Genomic DNA, 9,153 nt, shown 5'->3' on the forward strand with positions numbered 1-9,153 from the left:
TGAGATGTTTCTCCAATGGCAAGCATTGTCAGATTTGGTCCAAGCTCAAACAGCTGTAATTCAGTCATATTTTCACATATCAAGGTGAAACTTTGCAGGGTACTTCAGGGGGGTGTCACCTTAAAGCCTATTAGGTTTGAAAAACCATCATTCAAAATGACATTTGATTTAGTGACACAAACATATCAGAATCAGAATCAGAATGAGATTTATTCGCCATGAAAGTTTGCACAGAAAAGGAATTTGCTTTGGCAGGAAGGTGCATACAATAAACATATAGGGACCGAAAATTTAAATATGTGGACTATCTATACTAAGGGTACATAAACTAGCAGTACTAAGTGGGATTAGAATTAAATTAAATATACAATAAAATGTAAGTTGCCGTAAATTACAATCTAAAAATAAAAAAATACAAATATTACAAAAAATACAAATGTACAAGATACAATTTTGTAATGCAGTGCAAAAAGCAGTGTGTTTTAAGCAGGAAGTCATCAGAGTCAGTGTGATCCCTTGGCCTTGTTGAAGAGGCCAACAGCGGAAGGGAAGAAACTGTTTATGTGGCGTGAGGTATTGGTCCTGTCTATATATTGAGGCAGTGTGGACATTTACATAAATACACCCCTTTCAGCCATTTTGTATTTGAATCAACTGTCTTAAGTAACGTTTTTAAATACGTCAATGATACATATTTGTACAACATTTCAAGTCAATTTGACCTTTTTTGTAAGAGGAGATCGATTTTGAAGGTTTTCCCAAATTATCACTGTACAGGAAAATCCATCATGGACCTTATGGGTCCTTGATGCTTTTTTGATCCTCATGGCAAATGAGGCATCTACACCAAGTTTCAGAAGAATTGGAGCAATGGGGTGGAAATGCCATCACTCTGAAAAGTGGACATTTGGGAGTGGCCTGTGGCGCACCCTATGATCTGATGTGGGTCTTTGTTTGTGCGTTAGTTGTGGCATGTTGTATCAAAATACCAAACTTTTTACCAATGAGTTCATGAGATAAATTACAATAATAAATATAGCTGCAAGCAGCGATGCGGGTTCCTCCGCAAAATGGCAAAATATTATAAACATGTAATGTATAATTAATCTATGGCATTGCATACCATATCATTGTTGTTGAAACGTTTTCCATATGCATATATAATTATAATATTTTGAAGACTGATCAAATTATTTCAAAGATTATAAATGTGACCATTCATTAAATCTAAGGTGGAATGAAACCACCGCGCTAGTGGTTGTTTTGATTTCATTCTGCGAGTTTAGAAGTACAACAAGTGAGAAAATGACTGTGGTAATTGTTAAACAATGTCAATGCTGTTGCTGTATTTGGCTGTTCATTGAGATTGGGGAACAAAAAGTTGTCCACAATCAAGATATGTAAATTTCCTATAAAAACAAGACATGGGGATGACCTAGTTTAGCCTGGCTGCCAGCCCAACTTCTCCCTGCCCACAAAATAATTTGGTCGGAAAGTTGGGTCTGGAGGGTCTCGTATTGGGAACAACTACATAAAACCAGGATCTGGACGGACCAATGAAATTGCCAGGGCGGGCTTTATACGATGATGGACAGATGATCAACAGTAACGTAATCAACAACGTCACGAAAGAGCCCTTGGGTTGAATTCGTTTTCAACAAACAACATATTACGTTGCTCTGATTGGTTGTAGGTCTATCCAATTGAGCGAAGAGGCATTTGTTTTACGAGTTCGGTTGAAACAGGCCCCGTAGTCACAGCCCAACGGAGAGTTTACAGACTCATATTCTGACTAGAATTATGAGTATGACAACGTCAGGCTAGACCTGGTTGCTGCTGTAAAGAATTTATTACTCATAGTGCTTAGATTAGGTTGTTTGGGGTGCCATAACTCAACATAAGTCATGGAAGAGAATTTCAAATCATGCCTAGCATCAGTGGCCGTGTGTCCTAGCTTAGGTCACTGAAATAATTTGCACAACAGGCAAGGGGTCCACCTCAATAATCAATATACTTCATTAGAGCTAACTCAGTTGTGAATCTAACACTACCATGTGTAGCTAGCTACTGTGGTGAACCTGGCTTGTGTTGCAGTGGTTTACACAGTCTCACTAAACATATGTGTTGTGATGGGCTCAAATAAATACGCATTGCTATGTTTTACAACCGGAGGATTTATCGGGAGACTAGAAACCGTTTGGTCAGAATAAAAAATTAAAAACTATGCCTCTGACTGGTATTGAACCTTGATTACCAGCACAACATCTCAGCCAATTGAGCCATTCCCAGGCATGGAATACACAAAGTTCAATAACTGGATAATTAAAAAAAGCTGTTTCTCCAATGGCGAGCATTGTCAGATTTGGTCCAAGTTCAAACAGCTGTAATTCAGTCATATTTTGACATATCAAGGTGAAACTTTGCATGGTACTTCAGAGGCATGTCACCTTAAAGCTTATTAGGTTAGGTTTGAACCATCCTTCAAAAATACATTTGATTTAGTGACACAAACATATTGAGGCAATGTGGACATTTACATAAATACATCCATTTCAGCCATTTTGTACTTGATTCAATTGCCTTAAGTAACGTTTTAAATACGTCAATGATACATATCTGTACCAAATTTCAAGTCAATTTCACCTTTGGTTCAAGAGAAGAGGAATTTTGAAGGTTTTCCCAAATTATCACAGTACAGGAAAATCCATCATGGCGGACCTTATGGGTCCTTGAGGCTTTTTTGTTCCTCATGAAAAATGAGGCATGCACACCAAGTTTCCGAGGAATTGGAGCAATGGGGTGGAAATGCCATCACTTTGAAAATCGGACTTTTGGGCGTGGCCTGTGGCGCCCCCTATGGTCCGATGTGGCCCATATTTGGTGTGGGGGTACCCACTTGGATGTAGTATCAATGTGCCAAATTAGAACATTTATGACCAGGGACTTATTGAGATATTGTGGCGCAAGGAGAAGAAAAATAATAAGAATACCAACAATAACAATAGGTTCCCTCCTACCGGAGGAACCTAATAATAATACCAACAATACCAATAGGGTTCCTCCTGATGGAGGAATCCTAAATATAAGGTCTAACTATTAAAGAATATATTGTGCTTATTAAAGTTATGCATTGTGCTTATTAAAGTTCTGTCTTATGAACTTCAAAGTGTGCTCAGGCTTAAACATTGTGTCTCACACAGGGCGGGGGGAGTCAGGGGTGCGGGCGAAAAAAGAGGAACAATCCAAATGAGTTTTCGACCACAGAGTGTGGGAAAAAGGCTGTATTTTGTGTCTCTATCTCTTCATTTTCAGAAACAACCTTGAAACCGGGTGGAGACGGCACCCGAGCAGGTGGGACGCGTAGGCAAGAACAACTCCCTGCTGCACAGGAGAACAAGCTCAACCCTCTTCTTGTGTTTTTGTTTTACTGCACTGTATAATATATGCTGGGGCGGGGACAGATTGCGGGTAGGGAAACTTAGACAACCCAAGAGCTCAGTACTTGTTGATTTCCAACTGCTGCATTAAAGCTGATATTATCGGACCTCTGCGACTCCAGACCACTCTTTCTGGAACGCAGACTTGTGTCATTGAATACCATCATTACATATTGGAATAGACACAAAGAATTTAAATCCTTCAAATGGTGACCCCGACGCTGAAAAGAGAGAGTCCAGAGGGTTCCGGCCCGACCGACAGATCAGGAGAGAGACCCATACACCGGTACGAGGAGGCAGACGTAATCGTCGGGCGCGCCTCAATATAAAAAAGGTAAGCAGACACCTGTTAACCCTTAGATGCATGAGTTCTAAATATTTCCGACGCTTCCACCAGAGTGAGTAATTTTTCCAAAACGGAAGCTAGCTAGCTTTAGTTAGCTTCCGTTACCTAGCAACCTAGAATAATACTCGTAGCAATGATACTACCTGCTAGTGTTACTTGTTAGCCTCCTAATTGTAAATTTTGAAGTCATACTATAGCGTTTGTCATACAGTTTTTGTCTATTGGAAAAAAGTCGGTTGGAATGTTCAGAATCGCACGTTACGCTGTGAGACCCGCATTCGAACGATCACATATGTGCGACGCTAATCCTTAACGGGTTAAAAAAGTACTGCTATTCGTAACTGAGAACCAAATTTAGACGATTACTATGTTTCATCATACCAAGTCAAACCACTGGTGGGAAATCAACCCTTTTTGTGTTTTGTCTTTGTCAAGGAGAGGTTAGAGTCCTCTCCAAGAGGGTTAGAGTCCCTGAACTTGTTTTGTGTTTATAAAAAAGGATAGGTTAGAGTCCTCTCTAAGGGTTAGAGTCCCTGAACTTGTTCTGTGTTTATAAAAAGGGAGAGGTTAGAGTTCTCTCCAAGAGGTTAGAGTCCCTGAACTTGTAATATTTGCGTGGAGTCAGATTGAGTTGAATAAAAATAGAGAGGAATGTGGTGTTTTTTCTTTTCTTTGACCAAGAAGTTACAGAAATCCAGAGGAGAGATGGAGAAAGGTGGGGGCTAAATGAGTCCCATTACGTTGAGATTTTACAAAGGTGACCCCAGAGGGTATACCCCTGGTTTATAAATTGGTTCTAATACAATTGGAAGAGTTATACTAGAGCGAAATTAAGTGAATAGACGGTAAACACCAACCAGCTGTGTTGGTCAAAGAATGGTTTGAGGAAATGTATGTGAAAAATTATGAGGAAGTTACATAAAAGATTGGTTTAGAGAGGATCATGGAAGGTTATGAAATGAAACAAGAACGTTTTGTGGATGTGAAGAGATGATTGGTTTAAACACTGATGTTTTGAAGAGGAAACCATGAATATACATTTTAAGTTCATCCATCCATCCATCATCTGCCGCTTTTCCGGGGGTCGGGTTGCGGGGGCAGCAACCTAAGCAGGGAAGCCCAGACTTCCCTCTCCACGGCCACTTCCACCAGCTCTTCCTGGGGGACCCCGAGGCGTTCCCAGGCCAGCTGAGAGACATAGTCCCTTCAGCGTGTCCTGGGGCCTCTTCCCAGTGGGACGTGCCCAGAACACCTCACCAGGGAGGCGTCCAGGAGGCATCCTTATCAGATGCCCAAGCCACCTCAACTGGCCCCTCTCGACGCGGAGGAGCAGCGGTTCTACTCTGAGCCCCTCCCGGATGGCCGAGCTTCTCACCCTTTCTCTAAGGGAGAGCCCAGACACCCTGCAGAGAAAACTAATTTCGGCCACTTGTATTCGCGATCTCGTTCTTTCGGTCACTACCCACAGTTCGTGACCATAGGTGAGGGTAGGAACGTAGATCGACTGGTAAATAGAGAGCTTCTCCTTTTGACTCAGCTCCTTCTTCACCACGACGGACCGATCCGCCTGTCGATCTCGCGCTCCATCCTTCCCTCACTCGTGAACAAGACCCCGAGATACTTGAACTCCTCCGCTTGGGACAAGATCTCCTCCCCGACCCGGAGATTGCACTCCACCCTTCTACGGTCGATAACCATGGCCTGAGATTTGGAGGTGCTGATTCCCATCCCAGCCACTTCGCATTCGGTTGCGAACCGCTCCAGTGAGAGCTGAAGGTCATGAAGGCCCGATGACGCCAACAGGACCACATCATCTGCAAAAAGCAGCGACCCGATCCTGAGGTCACCAAATCGGACCCCCTCAACACCCTGGATGCGCCTAGAAATGTTGTCCATATAAGTTATGTACAGAATCGGTGACAAAGGGCAGCCCTGGCGGAGCCCAACCCTCACCGGGAACAAGTTCGACTTACTACCGGCAATGCGGACCAAACTCTGGCATCGTCGTACAGAGACCGAACAGCCCCGAATCCGGTACCCCGTACTCCCGGAGCACCCCCCACATGAGCCCCCGAGGGATACGGTTGAACGCCTTTTCCAAATTCACAAAACATGTGTAGACTGGTTGGGCGAACTCCCATGCACCCTCCAGGACCCTGCTGAGGGTGTAGAGCTGATCCACAGTTCCACGGCCAGGACGAAAACCACATTGCTCCTCCTGAATCCGAGGTTCGACTATCCGACGGACCCTCCTCTCCAGGATCCTTGAAAAGACTTTCCCAGGGAGGCTGAGGAGTGTGATCCCCCTAAAGTTGGAGCACACCCTCCGGCCCCCCTTTTTAAAGAGGGGAACCACCACCCCGGTCTGCCAGTCCAGAGGCACTGTCCCCGATGTCCACGCGATGTTGCAAAGTCGTGTCAACCAAGACAGACCTACAACATCCAGAGCCTTTGTCACATCTGTGTGTGTGAGCCGTGACAGCCTTAAGGAACTCCGGGCGGACCTCATCCACCCCAGGGGCCCTGCCACCGCAGAGCTTTTTAACCACCTCGGCGACCTCAGCCCCAGAGATAGAAGGGCCCCCCCCGATGTCCCCAGACTCTGCCTCCACGTCGGAAAGCGTGTTGGTGGAATTAAGGAGGTCTTCAAAGTATTCCTTCCACCGATCCAGGATGTCCCCCGTCGAGGTCAGCAGCGCACCATCCCCACCATATACAGAGTTGACAGTGCACTGCTTCCCCCTCCTGAATCGCCGGATGGTGGTCCAGAACCTTTTCGAAGTTATTCGGAAGTCATTCTCCATGGCCTCGCCGAACTCCAGCTCAACACACAGACTTCCTGTCAGACAGGAAGTCTGTGATCCACCTGCAGGTGGAATCAGGCACGTTCAGCTGGGAGAGCTTGTCCTGAAGCAGGAGGGGGATGATGGTATTGAAGGCAGAGCTGAAGTCCACAAACAGGATCCTGGTGTAGGATGCTGGGGAGTCCAGGTGCATGTTGTTGGCGATGCTAGCTAATGTTAGTTTGCTAGCTGTAAATAACATTTCACTTGGTCTTGCAGCTGTTTGATTTACTGAAATTATTATGAAATGTTATGTTCTACCAGCCATTTGCCTACTTTAGCAATTCACAGTATTTAAGTAATCAAGTAATAAGCCCCCGTTCAAGTGTTGAGCATTAAATTAGCTGCACGGTCTGCAGAGATCTGGGACAAAGCCACTTTTTTGTGTTTTGCTAATGCAGAATTCGGTAAAATAAAATAGATAAAATAGACGTAATGAGTGGCATATAACGTGAAGTAACATGGCATTTTATTTTGTTTGAGTTTTAACTTGTCCAGTAGGGCAAGTAAATTTCTCTTCCACTTGCCCTACAAAACATCCACTTGTCCCGGACAAGCAGACAAGCCTTAATGTCGAGCCCTGTACTTCCTACCTGAAAATGATGGAAGTCCTGGAGATTTTGCCTCTTACCTGGAAATGATGCTACCTACCTGGAGATGATGATGACCTACCTGGAGATGATGCTGAGCTGGCTGGAGATAGTGAGGATCTGCTCCAGAATGAGGGACAGCTCTGCAGAGCTCTGCAGGTCCAAGCAGTGGTCAGCAATCACTCTCACAAACTCGGTTACGGACTGGCAGTCATCCACCACTGCTCTGGCTGTGTCAACAAATACCTCTTTGTTCTGAGAAAGGGAGGAAAAAGGGGTTTGACCTGCAAGGTGTGGTGAACTGATATGGTGTGTATGTGGGTGGTGGCAGGAGGGAGGGGGGGTTGTAAAGTTTCTTACTGGTACAGAGTGTGTTGCTACTGTATCTAACCAGTATAAAGTGTGTTGCTATGATGTCTTACTGGTAATGTGTGTTGCTAAGGTATGAAGTGTGTTGCTCAGGAATTGAATGTCATGCTAAGGTATCTGTCGAATGCTCCTAAAGGAGCCTTTGTTTGATGGACTTTGAAGAAGTGATGAAAAAAAAAAGAGTGATGCTTATTATAGAAAGGTGTGCATTTGGCATAAATGTGTTTTGACTTTTTGCATACGTATATCAAAGTTGTGCATTAAAAAGTCTTAGAATTCGCTTGCATACATATATAAAATCTTTCATTTTATTCCTTGCATACATATATAAAGGTTTTGCATTAATTCCTTGCATGCGTATATCGAGTTTGCATTTTTAAGAAAGTTTTGATCTTGCATACGCATATGTTTTACTAGATAAAATGTGCATTGGAAAATGTATTTTAGGAACCCTAGTCGAAGCTCAAGAGCGCCCGGTCCCAACACAAGCTCTTCTCCTGTCTGGCCCCCCAATGGTGGAATCAACTCCCCACCTCGATCAGGGACACTGACTGTCTCCCCACCTTCAAGAAAAGGCTCAAGACGCACTTGTTCCGGGAGTACAACGGCACTTGATTGATTGAAATGATTGGCTGGACCTGATGTTAGTTTCCTCCAGGATCACAATGTCTCTTATTGAGAGACTTGTTGCTCTTGTTGATTTGTTGTAACTGTCTTAAAATGATTGTACTCGCTGTGAAATATATTATTGTTGCTTTTTTTTCACAGGTACACTCTTGCACTTTTTGAGGTTCTTGCTGTTTAATTGTAACTTGTTTAACTACATGCTCTTATTATTCTTCCCTTTGGGACTTATTTGGTTTCACAATGTATGCTTCATGTTTGGCTACCCGCAATGTTTTGGGCTCGTTGTTATGATCAGTGACCTATGCACTTTTGTAAAACTCTCTTGGAAGTCGCTTTGGATGAAAGCGTCTGCTAAATGCATAAATGGCTTGCATATGTTTTAAGAGATGTTATAAAATAGCTTGCGAGATGTTTTTAGAGCCTTTTTACCTTTTCATTTTGAATTAAAAATACTTTGTAGATGTGCATTTTGAAATAGACATGTTAAATGCAAATTGTTAGAGGTTTGAGGCAGAATGTTACGGTATGGCAGTTGCAGAGGATGTGGCTAGGAAATGCTTGCAAAAAAACACACTTGACCTTTTGGAGAGTGCGGGAAAAATGATTGATAAATGGATAGGTGCGTCATGGCACAGCCCAAAATCTAGACGGGCCACCAGTATTGAAACTTATAAGAATGAGAAATTAGAGGTGGAGAAGCAGTCTGAGTCGCAGTCGCAGTCTGACTCTTGTTCAGTGCCAGCCTGTGTGATAGTCTTTCAGAGCGGCTGTTCAGACTTACTCTCTCTCAATAGGTGCGATGTTGTGTCTTATAGATAACGGGGGGAATAAAAGCGAGCAAGAGCTCTTGATCGTTTTATTTATAAGGAAATGTTAACTGGGAAAAACAAAGGAATAAGTGATCAATAAATTATGATGTTTGCCAAAAAAGGCCATAAACA

Source organism: Osmerus mordax, chromosome 5, assembly GCF_038355195.1.
Source record: "Osmerus mordax isolate fOsmMor3 chromosome 5, fOsmMor3.pri, whole genome shotgun sequence".
Classification (NCBI taxonomy): Eukaryota; Metazoa; Chordata; class Actinopteri; order Osmeriformes; family Osmeridae; genus Osmerus; species Osmerus mordax.